The following is a 17629-nucleotide window of genomic DNA, read 5'->3' as shown; positions in this document are numbered from 1 at the left end:
ATCACCATCCACAGTGATTTTGGAGCCCAGAAAAATAAAGTCAGCCACTGTTTCCACTGTTTCCCCATCTATTTGCCATGAAGTGATGGGACCGGATGCCATGATCTTAGTTTTCTGAATGTTAAGCTTTAAGCCAACTTTTTCACTCTCCTCTTTCACTTCCATCAAGAGGCTCTTTAGTTCTTCTTCACTTTCTGCCATAAAGGTGGTGTCATCTGCATATCTGAGGTTACTGATATTTCTCCCAGCAATCTTGATTCTAGCTTGTGCTTTCTCCAGCCCAGTGCTTCTCATGATATCTTCTGCATATAAGTTAAAGAAACAGGGTGACAATATACAGCCTTGATGTACTCCTTTTCCTATTTGGAACCAGTCTGTTGTTCCATGTCCAGTTCTAACTGTTGCTTCCTGACCTGCATATAGGTTTCTCAAGAGGTAAGTCAGGTGGTCTGGCATTCCAATCTCTCTCAGATTTTTCCACAGTTCATGGTGATTGATCCACACAGTCAAAGGCTTTGGCATAGTTAATAAAACAGAAGTAGGTGTTTTTCTGGAACTCTCTTGCTTTTTTGATGATCCAGTGGATGTTGGCAATTTAGTTAAGGACTTTAACCATGGAAGACCCAGTTGATAAGAAAATTTTCTATGTGCCCATAAATATATTTCTTATGTTATATTTAGTACATAAATAAACCTGTATCAGTTATAATGGGTTATTACTGATTTTTTCTTCTGCACTAAAGTGTTAACTCAATACAATGTTTGGCATGGTGCCTTTCATGCAATAAGTATCAATAAACATGAGTTTTTAATAAAATCATTTGAAAGATGCTTAGCAACACATTAATATAGACTCCACATAAGTGAAAAAAATTCTCACACTACCTCCGTCGAAGTGAGTAGAGAAGGAAGCATTGGTCATAATTTTATTCAGCCAGGGACAGCTAAGTGTCCTTGCTCATAAAGTTGTCCTTGCTCATAAAGTAGTCCTTGCTCATTTGTTATTGTTCAATTGCTCAGTTGTGTCTGATTCTATGTGACCCCATGTACTGCAGCAAGACTTCCCTGTCCTTCACCATCTCCCAGAACTTGCTCAAACGCATGCCCACTGAGTCAGTGATGCCATCCAACCATCTCGTCCTCTCCTTGCTCATAATGTAGTGTGAATATTAGACTGAGGACAGATAACAATTAAAAAAAAAAAGCTAGCTGCATTTGTAATTGCACTTGGAGGCAGCCACAGAGGGCTTCCAAGGTGGTGCTAGTAGTAAAAAACCTGCCTGCCAATGCAGGTAGATGTAAGAGATGCAGGTTCTATCCCTGGATTAGGAAGATCCCCTGGAGGAGGGCATAGCCTCCCACTCCATATTCTTGCCTGAAGGATCCCATGGACAGAGGAGCCTGGCAGACTACGGTCCATGAGGTAACAAAGAGCTGGACACAACTGAAGTGACTTAGCACTTAACACAGAGTCACAGCAGAAGATCTAAAGTCATAAAAGTCAGGACTGAGATTCAGACACACACTCCTTCTTCCCCAAAATTTCAGACCTATGTGTTTCTCCCCAAATTCTCCGAAGTGAAAAATAAAATCTGATGATGCTGGTGGATAGTTCTGAATACTAACCTTGCAGGGCCATTAGGTGTTGAGGTGTCATAGCCTAATAGCCTCCATGGTAATGATATGTCACTGGTCCTGACCTCTGATGAAAGTAATGGCTCTTGGTAAAGATTGGTTGATATGAATGACAATTTTATACTCTGGATATTGATTCATAGAGTCTAATAAGGAAAAATCAGAGTGAACTCCCACTAGGTTCATATCTCACAGGTATCAACTCTTGGGAAAAGAAGCAATTAGAATTTTGCTTTCCCCCTTTGGCTCCCATGTGTTTAACAGTGTCACACAGGTGTGTCAGTACTCATGTTGGATTCTGTATTGTAAACAAGGATGTGACACGTTTTGTTAGAGCTCCAGTGAATTTCATATCAAACTATTGATTAAGTGATTTCCTACTAGGTGAAAAGTAGAAAATCGAGGGAAACAAACTATATGTAAGACATGAAAGTTTTTTTTTTTTCAAGTGTAATGCTAATTGTGGTTAGATATCATGATATACTCAGAAAACAAAAAAAATATTTGGATTATTTTAGTATCCGTGAGGAACTGGAAGTGTGCCTGATAATGGAGTGATCAAAAATGCATGGAAAATTAAATACTAGTATTTGGTTTAGAAAGGTGTGTAGAATTGAAAGATGTGTAAATCTGAAAAAGTCATGGAGTCATGAAGTCATTTCAGGATGGAAAAGCAGCATGGCATGGTAATAGGGATGAACCCAGCAATGTTGAGATCTTACAGAAACTACCCGGAAAAACTTCAGAGCTTTCTAGTAGATACTAACAGTTATGAAAATAGTAGTGTACTTTATTTATGCCCTACACATTTTGTTTTAATCAATTTCATATTGCCATCCTCCTCAGATGGACTGGTAAATTCAAATGTTGACTCTAGATGAAACAGCATACAGATGTCTAAGACTAAATGTAAATATTGAAAGAGTGGAGGAGATTGTTAGTTATTCCTAATTTTCATTCTCCCATTTTTCCTCAATAATAGATGCCCTGAATCTTAGCTGGGTGCATGGCTATCTAGACACCTTGATATTTTCTTAACCTCTCTTCCAGCTGAGTTTGATCGCATGACCAAATTGCACCAAAGGGAAATAGGAGAAGGTAAGGTCTGTCGCTTCAAGTGGTGGTCTCCAAGTTAGGGGACGTTTCCTCCCCTTCCACGTTTTTTCTTCTGATGGCTGAGGGATAAAGATGCAAGATCGATCTGGAGCTATTGTCTGAGACCAAGAGATGGATAGAAGCTAGATGTTGTAGCAGGTAACATTTTAAAAGAAGTTTATGTTCCACAGTGAGCTGTTGAAACTGTCCTGAAGATCTTTAAGGCATCATGGTGCGTGTGTGTGTGTGTGGGTGTGTGATACACACTGAAACCTAATTGCAACTAAGCCTAATTGCAATTAAATTTGAAAATAAAGAAGAATTGTCTAAAGTCCACTCCTGTGAAATGCAAACTAAAGATCCTGGAGCAAGTTAATTATACATCAGGAACAGTTTGTTTTTTTTTTTTTTTTCTTATTTTTTTAAATAAATTAATATAGGGTTGAATCCAAGTTAATGAGAGCAAATTCTGCATGGGAACATTATCCAAGTCCATCAGAGTACCTACTTTAGAATGTATTTACCTAGTCATGCTGTTTTCAATTACTAAAACATTTAAAAACATCTCCGCCATAATAATGTTTAACAAATCCTATGTATTCATTAAATTTTTTCTCATTTGTAGTAGGTCTCTTTTCACAAGTCCTTGATTTCTATTTTTCGTGTTTTGGAAATACTCTGATATCTATTCTAATATTTTAATACCACATCTTCCACTAGTTCTCAGATAGAGATCCATAATCCTGCAAATACATAGAAAATTCCTAAAGAGGCTTTAAATTTTCATCTTTCTTAATACTTTTAAAATTTGTATGTGTGTGTTAGGCCTTCCCTGGTGACTCAGACAGTAAAGAATCTCCTGCATCACAGGAAACCCAGGTTCAATCTCTGGGTCAGGAACATCCCTTGGAGAAGGAAATGGCAACCCACTCCAGTATTCTTGCCTGGAGAATTCCATGGAAGAAGAGCCTGGTGGGCTACAGTCCATGGGGTCACAAAGAGTTGGACACGACCTAGTGACTAACACACACACATTCACATTTTTAACTTTTGTAACACTTTTTAAGTTTTAAATGTGCATAAATGCTTGAAAACACAAAGAATTTTCATATATCAAACCTCAATGTAAAAAAATTACTAGCTGTTGCTTGATTAATGGGTAGTGTACTAAAGGAAAAACGCACACATGGGTGTTCTGTTTCAAAGTAGTAACATACAGAACTCACCTTTCCCCATGGATACAGTGGATCTACAGCTATATAGAAAATAATTTTCTGCGTGGTGCTTTCTGGGGGAAGGGGAACTAGCTGATTAATTCTTATACATTGGGGAAACAAGAAAAGGCCACATTGAGTGGATATGAGAGGCTAAGACACAATCTTGTCATAAACCACAGCTCGCTGCAGCAACCCATAGTCAGCATACCTCAGAACCCTGAGTTTCTGCTTGAGGAGCTAACAGCTTGAACCCCACATCTGGCACCCCAACTGTTAAGACCTGAACTCAAGAGAGAAGCCCACAAAACATTTATCTGGAAAGTCAGCAAGCTTTGTGATCATGAGACCCACAATACTATAATGAATTGAGAAACAAGTCTTTTAAAAAGTCTTTTCTTTTCTTTCTTTTTTTTTTTTTGGCTGCTGAGTCTTCATTCTGGCATGCAGGTTCAGTAGTTGTGGTGCACAGGTCTCTCTAGTTGCAGCATTTGGGCTTTGTTGCCCCATAACATGTGGGAATCTTAGTTCCCAGAGGAAGGATTCAAGCCATGTCCCCTGCATTGGAAGACAGATCCTGAACCATTGGACCACCAGGGAAGTCCCTGAGACACAGTTCTTAAAACTTAAAAACAGATAGACTAACCCACCCCAGAGCTCAGCTCAAGGCAAATGACTTTTAGAAAAGCACCTGGGCTTCTTGCAAAAGAGAGCCTTTTGTTTATTTTTAAGCATAAGCAAGAGGAATAGGCATTTAAGGAGACACATTGAGGGCTTAAAGAAATACTCTTTGGGATATAGGTAACAGGGCAGCAGGTCTGCACTCTCCCTGTCCCTAACTCCAGCTTACAAGTAGTTCCTGGAAGGGAGACCATACCCTTGTCTGGAACCTTGACTTTTGTGGCTGCTGCTCAGAGGACTGCTCATTGGAAGGATTGATGTTGAAGCTGAAGCTCCAATACTCTGGCCACCTAATGCAAAGAACCTACTCATTGGAAAAGACCCTGATGCTGGGAAAGATTGAAGGCAGGAGGAGAAGGGGACAACAGAGGATGAGATGGTTGGATGGCATCACCGACTCAATGGACATGAGTTTGGGCAAACTCAGGGAAATGGTGAAGGACAAGGAAGCCTGGCATGCTGCAGTCCATGGGGTCACAAACAGTCAGACATGACTTAGCATCTCAACAACAACAGTTCACAGGATGCTGCTTGGTCATATGACTGTGATCATTAGCCAGGCTTGTACAGTTGAATCTCAGGATTAAACCAACAGAGATAGAGTTCAGAAATGGGAAGTATTTAACCAGGTCTTAAAGAAATGATTTTACAATTATAAAAAAAATTAAGAGGTCATAGCCATTGTTTTAATTATATCATTGCATCTGTACTTGTTATATCAGATAAGATGGCACATTAGACAAAGAACATAAATCTGGCAAATAATAAGATGATTTGAACTGGGAAGAGACAGAAAACAACTGAGTACTTAGAATGTCATGGAAATTGATATATATAAGGTGTTAAATGCTTAGAAGCAGAAATACAATAAAACAGGATAGGAGAAAAGATACTTCAAAGATACAATTGACATGAAATGGTGATTATTTGTAAGCTATGAAAGGAAAGAGCATGAACCATACGACAGTGATACAACTTAGCTGGAATGTTGGCTTTCATGAGCATCTGCTTTCATAAATAGCTATTCCTTGTCTAAAGATAAGACAATAATGCTAAGGATGTTTTATAAAAATCATTGCTTTATATTGCTTTATTATATCAAGTATAACAATTAGGTCTCTAAAATGTGCTCAGTTGCTCAGTCATGTCCAACTCTTTGGGGACCCATGACTGCATCCTGCAAGGCTCCTCTCTCCAAGCAAGTATACTAGAGTGGGTTACCATTACTTACTCCAGGGGATCTTTCTGACCCAGGGATTGAACCTGCATCTCTTGTGTCTCCTGCATTAACAGGCAGATTTTTACCACTAGTGTCACCTGGAAAGCCCCAAGTCTCTGAGACTGTAATGAATCTTTTACTTTGATGAAGTCAAGTTTGAATATTTTTTATTATTTTCATGATATCAGAAGAAATAAAGAGGAAAAAAGCATGGAAGAGATCTGGAGGAAAGAAACTCAGTCTTATAGTGAACTGAGTTTGCTTGATATGTAGATCATTTTGGGACCATGGCATTTACGCAAACTAAATGCCATTCAATTTCATCCTACTCCTAAGAGAAACAATACTATGACTTGCTTATATAATACTGTGAATATAAAATAAAGTTATCCATTTAAATGCTGGACATTGTGTTTTATCATTCATAAAATTAACTATATAGATTACTATGATTAACTTAAAAATCTTCTTCCTCAATGTTTGTTTTCCTGTATGGTTTATTATTAAAAATAAAAAAATAAGACTCCTTTATCTTCAGGAGTCTTTTTACTTTAATCATAATCACAGCTTATGATTTTATGTATAAATATTGCAATATAGGTTCAAGAAGTGGCCTGGTTAAAATCTTGGTAGTGCCCTATATAGGCAAGTATGATTGATTTTTTGTAAAAAATAATCCTAATACATAACATATTTTAGGGAACCAAATAACTGATATTTCATCATTATGTTGTTTCTATTCATCTACACTTTCTGCTGCCTACAATTTTTTTTCAGGGCAAATTTGATATCCCTATTTTGCAGACTATAGACCAGAGGGTTTAGCATGGGCACAATGATGGAATAAAACACAGAGGACACTTTCCCATGGTCCATGAAGCTCACAGATGATGGCTTCATGTACATGGATGCTGTTGATCCATAGAAGACAGCAACAGTTGAGATGTGGGAACTGCAGGTGCTGAAGGCTTTGGTCCTTCCCTCAGTGGAACAAATGTGGAGGATGCTGGAGATGATGAAGATATATGAAGCAAGAATAGCTAAGGCAGGAGTCAAGATGTTAAATACACTGAAGAATATAACTGATAATTCATTGACATAGATGCTGGAACAGGATATCTCCAAGAGTGGGAAGAAATCAGAGAAATAATGGTTAAACACATTGTTCTTGCAGAAAAGTAGGCTCAGCAAAAATCCTATGTGAATTGTGTATTCAATGATTCTTAAATATAAACTCCCATTGTGAGGCAGAAGCAGAAGTAATAAGACAATGTGACATTCTAAAGCAAGGGGTTGCAGATGGCGCCATAGCAGTCATATGCCATTACAGCCAATACATGACACTCTGCAAAAGCAAAAATGAGGGAGAGATAGAGCTGAACCATGCATTCAGGGTAGGAGATAATGTTCTTCTCTATCACAAGGCTCAACAGCATTTGAGGGGATGGTAATGATAGTGGAATGACAGAGATCAATAAAGACAAGTTGATGAGGAAATAGTACATGGGGCTGTGCAGGTGAGAACTGAGCCCAATCAGTGTGATCATGCCCAGGTTCCCCACCACCGTGACCACATAGATTCCTAGGAAGAGGAGGAAAAGAGGCAGCTGGAGTTCTGACTGATCTGTGAACCCGGCAACTAGGAACTCAGTCACTGAGGAGTGATTTCCAGGGTCCAATATCCCCTCCAAGGCTCTAAGTTTAAAAATGAGGAAATGAGTGTACATGTGTGAGCAGACATGGTCATGTGAGTGAATGTTATCGGGGGAGGGATAGATTCTGTTCAGTTCACTTCAGTTCCTTGTTCAGTAGTGTCTGACTCTTAACGACGCCAGTACTCCCTGTCCGTCACCAACTTCCAGAGTTCACCCAAACTCATGTCTGTTGAGTTGGTGATGCCATCCAACTATCTCATCCTCTGTCGTCACCTTCTCCTCCTGCCTCAATCTTTCCTAGCATCAGGGTCTTTTCAAATGAGTCAGCTCTTCCCATCAGGTGGTCAAAGTAGGAGTTTCAGCTTCAACATCAGTCCTTCCAATGAACACCCAGGACTGATCTTCTTTAGGATGGACTGGTTGGATCTCCTTGCAGTCCAAGGGACTCTCAAGAGTCTTCTCCAAAAACACAGTTCAAAAGCATCAATTCTTTGGTGCTCAGCTTTGTTTATAGTCCAACTCTCACATCCATACATGACCACTGGAAAAACCATAGCCTTGACTAGATGGACCTTTTTGGACAAAGTAATGTCTCTGCTTTTTAATATGCTGTCTAGATTGCTCATAAATTTCCTCCCAAGGGATAAGCATCTTTTAATTTCATGGCTGCAAACACCACCTGCAGTGATTTTGGAGCCCAGAAGAATAAAGTCAGCCACTGTTTACACTGTTTCCCCATCTATTTGCAATGAAGTGATAGGACTGGTTGCCATGATCTTAGTTTTCCGAATGTTGAGTTTTAAGCCCACTTTTTCACTCTCCTCTTTCACTTTCATCAAGAAGCTTTTTAGTTCCTCTTCACTTTTTGCCATAAGAGTGGTGTCATCTGCATATCTGAGGTTATTGATATTTCTCCTGGCAGTCTTGATTCCAGCTTGTGCTTCATCCAGCCCAGTGTTTCTCATGATGTACTCTGCATAGAAGTTAAATAAGCAGAGTGACAATATACAGCCTTGACGGACTTCTTTTCCTGTTTGGAACCAGTCTGTTGTTCCATGTCCAGTTCTAGTTGTTGCTTCCTGACCTGCATACAGGTTTCTCAAGAGGCAGGTCAGGTGGTCTGGCATTCCCATCTCTTTCAGAATTTTCCACAGTTTATTGTGATACACACAGTCAAAGGTTTTGACATTGTCAATAAATCATATTTGAAATAGATGCTTTTTCTGGAACTCTCTTGCTTTTTTGATGCTCCAATGGGTGTTGGCAATTTGATCTCTGGCTCCTCTGCCTTTTCTAAAACCAGCTTGAACAGCTGGAAGTTCATGGTTCATGTATTGCTGAAGCCTGGCTTGGAGAATTTTGAGCATTACTTTACTAGTGTGTGAGATGAGTTTAATTTTGCAGTAGTTTGAGCATTATTTAGCATTGCCTTTCTTTCTGATTGGAATGAGAACTTATCTCTTCCAGTCCTGGGCCACTGCTGAGTTTTCCAAATTTGCTGGCATATTGAGTGCAGCACTCTCTCAGCATCATCTCTAAGGATTTGAAATAGCTCAACTGAAATTCCATCACATCCACTAACTTTGTTCATAGTGATGCTTCCTAAGGCCCACTTGACTTCACATTCCAGGATGTGTGGCTCTAGGTGAGTGATCACACCATCGTGTTTATGTGGGTCATGAAGATCTTTGTACAGGTCTTCTGTATTCTTGCCACCTCTTCTTAATATCTGCTTCTCTTAGGTCCATACCATTTCTGTCCTTTACTGAGCCCATCTTTGCATGAAATATTCCCTTGGCATCTCTAATTTTCTTGAGGAGATCTCTAGTCTTTCCCTTTGTATTGTTTTCCTCTATTTCTTTGCATTAATTGCTGAGGAAAGCTTTCTTATCTCTCCTTGCTATCTTTGGAACTCTGCATTCAAATGGGTATATCTTTCCTTTTATCCTTTGCTTTTCACTTATCTTCTTTTCACAGCTATTTGTAAGCCTCCTCAGACAACCATTTTGCCTATTTGCATTTCTTTTTCTTGGAATGGTCTTGATCCCTGTCTTCTGTACAATGTCACAAACCTCTGTCCATGGTTCATCTGGCACTCTGTCTATCAGACCTAGTCCCTTAAATCTATTTCTCACTTCTACTATATAATCATAAGGGATTTGATTTAGGTCATACCTGAATGATCTAGTGGTTTTCCCTACTTTCTTCAATTTAACTCTGAATTTGGCAATAAGGAGTTCATGATCTGAGCCACAGTCAGCTCCCAGTCTTGTTTTTGCTGACTGTATAGAGCTTCTCCATCTTTGGCTGCAAAGAATATAATCAATCTGATTTTGGTGTTGACCATTTGGTGATGTCCATATGTAGAGTCTTCTCTTGTATTGTTGGAAGAGGGTGTTTGCTATGATCAGTGCTTGCTCTTGGTAAAACTCTATTAGCCTTTGCCCTGCTTCATTCTGTACTCCAAGGTCAAATTTGCCTGTTACTTCAGGTGTTTCTTGACTTTCTACTTTTGCATTCCAGTCCCCTATAATGAAAAGGATATTTTTGTGTGTGTGTTAGTTCTAGAAGGTCTTGTAGGTCTTCACAGAATCATTTAGCTTTTTCAGTGCTACTGGTCGGGGCATAGACTTGGATTACCATTATGTTGAATGATTTGCCTTGGAAACAAACAGAGATCATTCTTTGTTTTTGAGATGCATCCAAGTACTGCATTTCAGACTCTTTTTTTGACTGTGATGGCTACTCCATTTCTTGTAAGGGATTCCTGCCCACAGTAGTAGATATAATGGTGGAGATCATTGTTTGATCCCTCATCAGACGACATACATAAAGCAGAAATCTCTTGAGTCTCTTCTGCTTCTTGGAGGCAAAGGATAATCCTGGTTGAACCAGAGATGAGCATACAAACTTCACAATACTTAGAATTCAAATACTTCCTCACTTCTTAAGAGAAAACACCCATTTATGCATTTTTAAAATCAGTCAGAACGAATGTTGCTATTTTTATTTCTGAGGACCTTTTCTTTCTTCCCATATTCTAGATGTGTATGTTACTCATAGTCATATAAATTTGCATAAGATTTAAGTAATAATGGTATACACTTTCTATAATTAATTAACAGAAGATTCATGCCCCATGTGATCTTGTGTTAGTTGCATCTACTCTCCAACACTCTAAAAACCCAAAATCACCAATATGCATTTCATGTGAAAATTAAGTTAAATGATTCCCACAGGAGCTTAGTGCAGTCAGCGATTCTTTGTAATAAATGTCAATGTTTTTCCACCTATTGAGCTTGTCTCTGTTATATCTTTCATTTTGACCAATATTTTCATTTCTAAATCACGACCAGAATTTAAAATTTTCTTTTTCTTAGCATGTCTTCTTATTGCTCATTTCTACATACATTAGCACATATGGTAAAAATGGAAATTTTAATTATTTTACTTGCTATTAGCTTTCTAAATTATCAATATTATTTATCAATTAACAGTATTTTCCATGGTCTCTAAATAAATTCAAGCCAAATTCTTTGTTATTTAAAGATGTATGTCATCTGACAATAATTTTTTTTAATGTCTCAATAGCTATCACATGATTTAATTATTTCACAAAAAAGCATGGTGCACTGTCATTTTTGACTCATCAGATTCCTTTAGCTTTTTTCTCTCTATCCCCTTTATCCTGTGAACAGTCAATACCCTTCAGTTAAAGACTTAAATAATGGAAGCCCCAGTTAATAAGACCATTTTCTATGTGTCAAGAAATACATTTTTTAATCTGGTAAAAATTTCACCTGCCAATGCCAGAACATGGATTTGATTCCTGGTTGGGAAGATCCCCAGGAGAGGAAAATGGCAACCCACTCCAGTATTCTTGCCTGGGAAATCCCAAGGACAGAGGAACCTGGAAGACTACAGTCCACGGAATTACAAAGAGTTGGACTGAGCGACTAGACAACAACAACATGTTGCATTTAATGCATACCTAAATCTGTGTTAATTACTGAGAGTTTTTTATGGTTATTCTTCTGTACTAGGTAGTGTTTGGTATCATGCCTCACATACAGAAAGTATTAATAAATATGATATTTTAATAAAATTATTGAAAGAAGTTTAATGAGAAGTTAACATAGATTTCCTGGAGAAGGAAATGTCAACCCACTCTAGTATTCTTGCCTGGAGAATCCCATGGACAGAGGAGTCTGGTGGGCTACAGTCCATGAGGTCACAAGAGTCAGACATGACCTAGTGTAAACCATTACCACCACCATATAAGTGAACAAAGCTCTCACAATGCCTGAGCTGAAGTGACTAAATAAAGAAATGTTGGCCATAATTTTATCCAGTGGGGACAGGTATGATAAGGGAAACTTTGCTGCTCAGGGAATGTGACTAATAGACTGAGGAGAGATAGAGACAGAAAAATAACTACCCACATCTGTCAGTGAACTTGGGGGGTGGGGGCGGGGGTTGCTCTGGTAGAAGACCTAAAATTTTTAAATACAGGATTGGGATAAGTCCTCCTCCCCACACTTTTTCTGGTGGCTCAGTTGGTAAAGAATCCACCTGCAATGCAGGAGACTCAGTTTCAGTCCCTGGGTGGGGAAGATACCCTGAATAAGGAAATGGCAATCCACTCTGGTATTCTTGCCTGGGAAATCCCATGGACAGAGGAATCTGGCGTGCTGCAGCCCATGGGTCACAAAGAGTTGGACACGACTTAGTGACTAACCACCACCATCACCACCTCCTCCCCAAAACTTCAGAGGTATGTGTGTCTCCCCCAAACTCTGAAGGTAAAAATTATTCTGATGGTGGTGGTGGATAGTTCTGAGTAGTAACCTTGCAGGATTTCTTGGTGCTGAGGGTCATAGTCTAAAAGTCTCTGTTTTTGTGATTTTGAATCACTGGTCCTGACCTCTGTTGAACTGATGATCCTTAGCAACGATGATTGATATTAACAGTGATTTTATACTCTAGGTATTGAGACCAAGAGTCTGATGTGGAATAATTAAGGATTCTTACTTCCCTTTGGAAACATCCCACAAGTATCAACTACTGGGAAAATAAACAATTAGAATTTCTCTCTTTTCTCCATTGGATCTCAAGTGTTTAATATGGTCACATGAATGTGGTTCATTGCTCTTATTTGATTATACATTGCAAGCCAGGATGTGATAGATTTTTTACAGCTCTGGTGAATTTCATGTCAAGTTAATTCTAAGTTCAAAATTTCAGGAAATTACAAAGACATACACTAAAAGAGTTTTCTAAAGTGATTTTCCACAAGGAGAATAATATATAATCAGAGAACAGCATTCACATGTGAGCTTTAAAAGCTTCTGTTTTCATTTCCTCTGCTAACTGTATTTAGCTATCATGATACACCCATAAAACAAAAATATTTTTAACATTTTAACTTGGGGATTGAATGAGAACATCTGTTAGATAGTGCCATAATTGAGTCCTAACAAGTTTACCAAGAAAAAATAATGACCTAATATCCTCTAATATTATAAAAAGTATGTTGAGAAGCAATATAGAAATACATGTGTTATTAAGATTATTTTAGTTCTATAAAAATTCTGAATTGTATTTGCTAGGAAATAAAAATTGTATTTAATGTTTTATCCAAAGTATTTGTTAAATGTTATATCATTTTGAGGAAAAAATTACTATGAAATTTGTTAATAAAGTTTACCTTTTTCAGCTTTGAGATATAATTGACATATAACATTGTGTAAGCTTACTATATACAATTGCTTTAATACAATTTAATATTGCAAATTGGTTTCCACTATGGCTTTAGCTAACACCTCCATCATGTCACATAGTTACCATTTTCTTTTTATGGTAAAAACATTTAAGATTTACTTTCTTAGAAACATATGAAATGGACTTCTTGGGCAGTCCAGTGGTTAAGACTCTGGACTTCCAATTCAGGGGTCTCAGGTTCAACCCCTAGTTAGGGAACTAATATCTACATGCCATGTGGGGAAAAAAAAGAATTAAATTTTAAAAAGAAACATATAATACAATATTATTAACCACAGTCATTATTCTGTATATAAGATCCCCAGAGCTATTTATTTTACAACTGGAAGTGTGTACTCTTTTACCTGCATCTCCTTATCCCCTACTTGACCATCTGGTAAAAACCATTCTACTTTCAGTTTCTGTGAGTTCATATTTGTCACATTCACGTATAAGTGATATCATACAGTACTTGTCTTTCTCTGTTTAACTTATTTCACTTAACCTAATGTCTCTGGGTCTTTCCGTGTTGTCCAAAATGACAGGATTGATTTCTTTCTCTTGGCTCAATAATATTCCATTATGTATATCCCACATGCCTTAGGCTGTTTCTGTAATTTGGCTAATAAAATTTTGAAAGGCTTTAAATTATTGTTGGTTATCAGATTTTAATCTTATTTTTAAGGTTTTTTTGCAAATTGCTATGAAAAAGGGTAAAATCTAGAATAGAATAATCCATAAACACATAGAAAAATGTTCCTCATCAATAATTTTCAGATTTAGAGCAATAAATATGGTACAATGTAACACAAAGCAAGTGTTCTCAACATTCTGATAACTTTGATAGAATATCCACAAGCATTCCTTAATGGTAAGGAGTACCATAAAAGACATCATTATATAGTATGTATGAGGAACCAGAAATGTGTTTGATAATAGTGTGGAGTGGTCAGAAATGAATGGAGAATTAAAAACTTGCATTTGTTCTTCAGAGGTGTTTATAACTGGAAGGTGTTCAAAACTAGAAAGGGAGAATGGAATCAAGAAGCTATGTCAGGACCAGAAAGCAGCAAGAATGAAGTGACAGGAATAAATCACATTGTTGAGATGTTGCAGAAACTATTCCACCCAGTGGGACAAATAGTTTTCTGGAAAATCCTAATAGTTATGAAATATTAATATATTTTACCTGTTATGCATATCATTTCAATTACATTTCACATTATTCTTTTAGATACAAAGCCAAATTCAAATATTAACTCTAGAGAGAACAACATACAGCTGTCTAGGGCTAAATACAAATACTGAAAAGAGTGGAAGACACTGTTTGTTATTCCTAATTCTCCCTTTCTTCCTCAATAATAAATGCCCTGATTCGTAGTTGGGTTGGTGGCTATATAGATACCATGGTTTTTCTTAGCCCCACTTATTGCCACCATGGACCATATGACTGGGTCACAGAAAGGGAAATAGGAGGAGGTGAGGTCTGTCACTTCCACGCAGCTGTCCTCAAGTTAGGGTACATTATCTCTCCTTCCCTATCTTTAGTTCTGATGGATGATAGAGACAAAGGATCAATCTGGAACTACTCTCTGAGACCAAAAAAGGGATGGAAGCCAGATGTTGCAGCAGAGTCACAATTGAAAAGCAACTTATGTCCCCAGTAAGCCACTGAACCCATCCTGAGTCACCTTCAGATTTACATACCATGGTATGTGTGTACTTCTGTGTGTGTGATGCACAATCACACCTAATTGTGACTAAAACAGAAGATAAGTAATTTTCTGAAATCCACTCCTTTGACATCTTGAAAATGCTAGGTGTACATGAGGAACTGTATATTTTTTTTAGAAATTAATATATGCTTGTTTGAGAATTAATGAAAGACAAACTCTGTATGAGACTGTTCCAAACTGATCATAGTGCCTAGTGTTAGAATATATCTATTGTATCATATTCTTTTCCATTATTAAAATAGTGTGCCCTTCTGTACTGGTATCTAAAAAATCCTATATATTTGTTCATTTTTGTCTCATTTGTAGTAGTTCTTTTTCAAAGTCCCTTATTTCTCATTTTTGTGGTAAAGTTTCATCTTTGCTTTGGAATCTGTCTGCTATCTATTCCTATATTTTAGTAACATGTCTTCTACCAGTTCTCATATCATTAGAGTCAGTACAGACATGTTTTATCTTTCTTTAATCTTTTCTATAGTTTTAATACACAAATGAAGCTTCCCAGGTGGCTGTATTGGTAGAGAATCTACCTACCAATGCAGGAAATGTATGAGATGCAAGATTGATCCCTGACTCAGAAAGATCCCCTGGAGGAGGAAATGGCAGCGCACTCCAGTATTCTTGCATAGAGAACCCCATGGGCAGAGGAGCCTGATGGGCTACAGTCCAAGGGGTCACAGAGAGTCAGACACGACTGAGTATTGAACAGCAGAAACACACAAATGCATGCTTGGAAACAAACAAAAATTCTCAGAAATATTCATTCCTATCTTTCAGCCATCTGCATGAAAAAATCTATTCAATGCTATTTGTTTAATGCATAGAGTAATAAAATAATTATTATACACATAAGCCTTATAAAACATGTCCTAGCAATAAAAATGTAGATTGGTTCGTAATATATAATATTCATATTAGTTACACATAAACATATACATACACATATGTACACATATGGATAGGTACACATGTGTACAGAGAGTTTTTATATGATTAAAAAGTAGAGTATGAACTTTAGGAATGATTAGTACATAGAAAGTAAAGATGGAATTTTCCTCTTATTCTCAAAGAGAGGCATAACCTTGCCTCACATGTTACAAATTTAGGTTTTATGAGGTAAGATAAAGGGTGATATCTAACAGAAGTGTTACTATTACATGTTTGAAGGCAAGGTGACTTCAAAGAAAACACTACTTTAGCCTTTTTAGTTGAGACAGATGATGTTTAAAACACATTTGAAAAGAAAAGTGAAAGCGTTACTCAGTCGTTACTGACTCTTGTGACCCCAAGGACTGTAGCCCATTTTGCTCCTCTGTTCGTGGAGTTTTCCAGGCAAGAATACTGCAGGGGATTGCCATTTCCTCCTACAGAGGATCTTCCAGGCCCAGAGATTGAATCCATATCTCCTGCATTGGCAGGCAAACTCTTTACCATCTGAGCCACCAGGGGTTTTTAATCACATATTAACAGTTCATGCTGAGTCGAAGGGTAAAGAGGGAATTTATTGCTTAGACAGTCCCTTTTCCCCTTCAAAATAACTCAGCTTCTTTTCCATAATAGATACTTTGGGGATAAGAGGGTAAATACTTTGGGGATAAGAGGGTACTTACCATTAATCAGAAAGTATGTTTTCAATTTTAAACTTTGTGCATGAACTATCCATGTGGTTGTAATAACAAAAGAAGGTCACTTCTAAATCTAAGATTCTATAATATGAATGGCCAAAAAATAAGGTATTTTTTAGAGACAAGAGAAAATGGGTACAGGATGGTCAGGGAAATAGAGGTAGTAGAATTATCTCAGAACAGTGGAGTAAGAATCCTGCATAAAGATATAAGTCAAAATACACATAATTCTTTAGGGCTGTTTATTACTGTCAATTTCTTCCACAAGAGTATTGAACATATGTGTGTACCATAACATAGGAATTATGTCTTATCACCCATCATATGCCCTGGTACCTCCTAGTACATTTCTGTGCACAAACTAAGAATTAAAGATTGAATTTTATAGATTGCAAATGGTTAAACATTGTTTACTTTAGAGAGCACCCTTTGGAGATATTTGTCTTATTAGTAAACAGCACCAGGGACACAAGATATTGAGAAAGTCAAAGGATACAGATAAAATGGATTTATTCCTTGAATTAAGACAAATAAATCTTGGGATTTCCCTGGCAGTCCAGTGTTTAGGAGTCAGCAGTTTCACTGCAGCGGACCCAGGTTTAGTTCTTCACTGGGGGGACTAAGATCTTGCAAGCCACACAGTGCAGCCAAAAAATAAAAAATTTATTCCTAAAACAATAATTTTAAAAGATGAATAAGTCTTGACTAAAAGAGTTCCATATTCCATTCATGAAATAATACACATGAAGGCCTTTGGATATTGTTTTAATGTTTAGAGGTAACACAGAGTTTTATGGACATGTGGACTCTGGCACATCCTCAAACAGTGCTGCTCTCCATATGATAACACTATGAGTCCAGTCCTCTCCCTGCCACTTTCATTCCAAATAGTCAAGTATTAATAGTAGCAATGATCTCATTATTTGTGGACATACATTCCTGTGTCCGGACTGTTTCCTTACCAAACTTTCTCAAGAAATTATAAATTTTTACCAAGGCAAAACACTCATTT

General features: G+C 37.5%; 1 pseudogene; it reads right to left on the bottom strand.

Moving 5' to 3' along the window:
- Window positions 1–6588: 6588 nt before the first annotated feature.
- Window positions 6589–7571, bottom strand: LOC136169237 (putative olfactory receptor 8G3; annotated as a pseudogene).
- Between the last annotated feature and the right edge of the window lie 10058 nt (window positions 7572–17629).

The sequence above is a fragment of the Muntiacus reevesi genome, chromosome 5, assembly GCF_963930625.1.
Source record: "Muntiacus reevesi chromosome 5, mMunRee1.1, whole genome shotgun sequence".
In the NCBI taxonomy this organism is placed as follows: Eukaryota; Metazoa; Chordata; class Mammalia; order Artiodactyla; family Cervidae; genus Muntiacus; species Muntiacus reevesi.
Note: the sequence above shows the minus strand (reverse complement) of the source record. Positions and strands in the feature narration are given on the sequence as shown.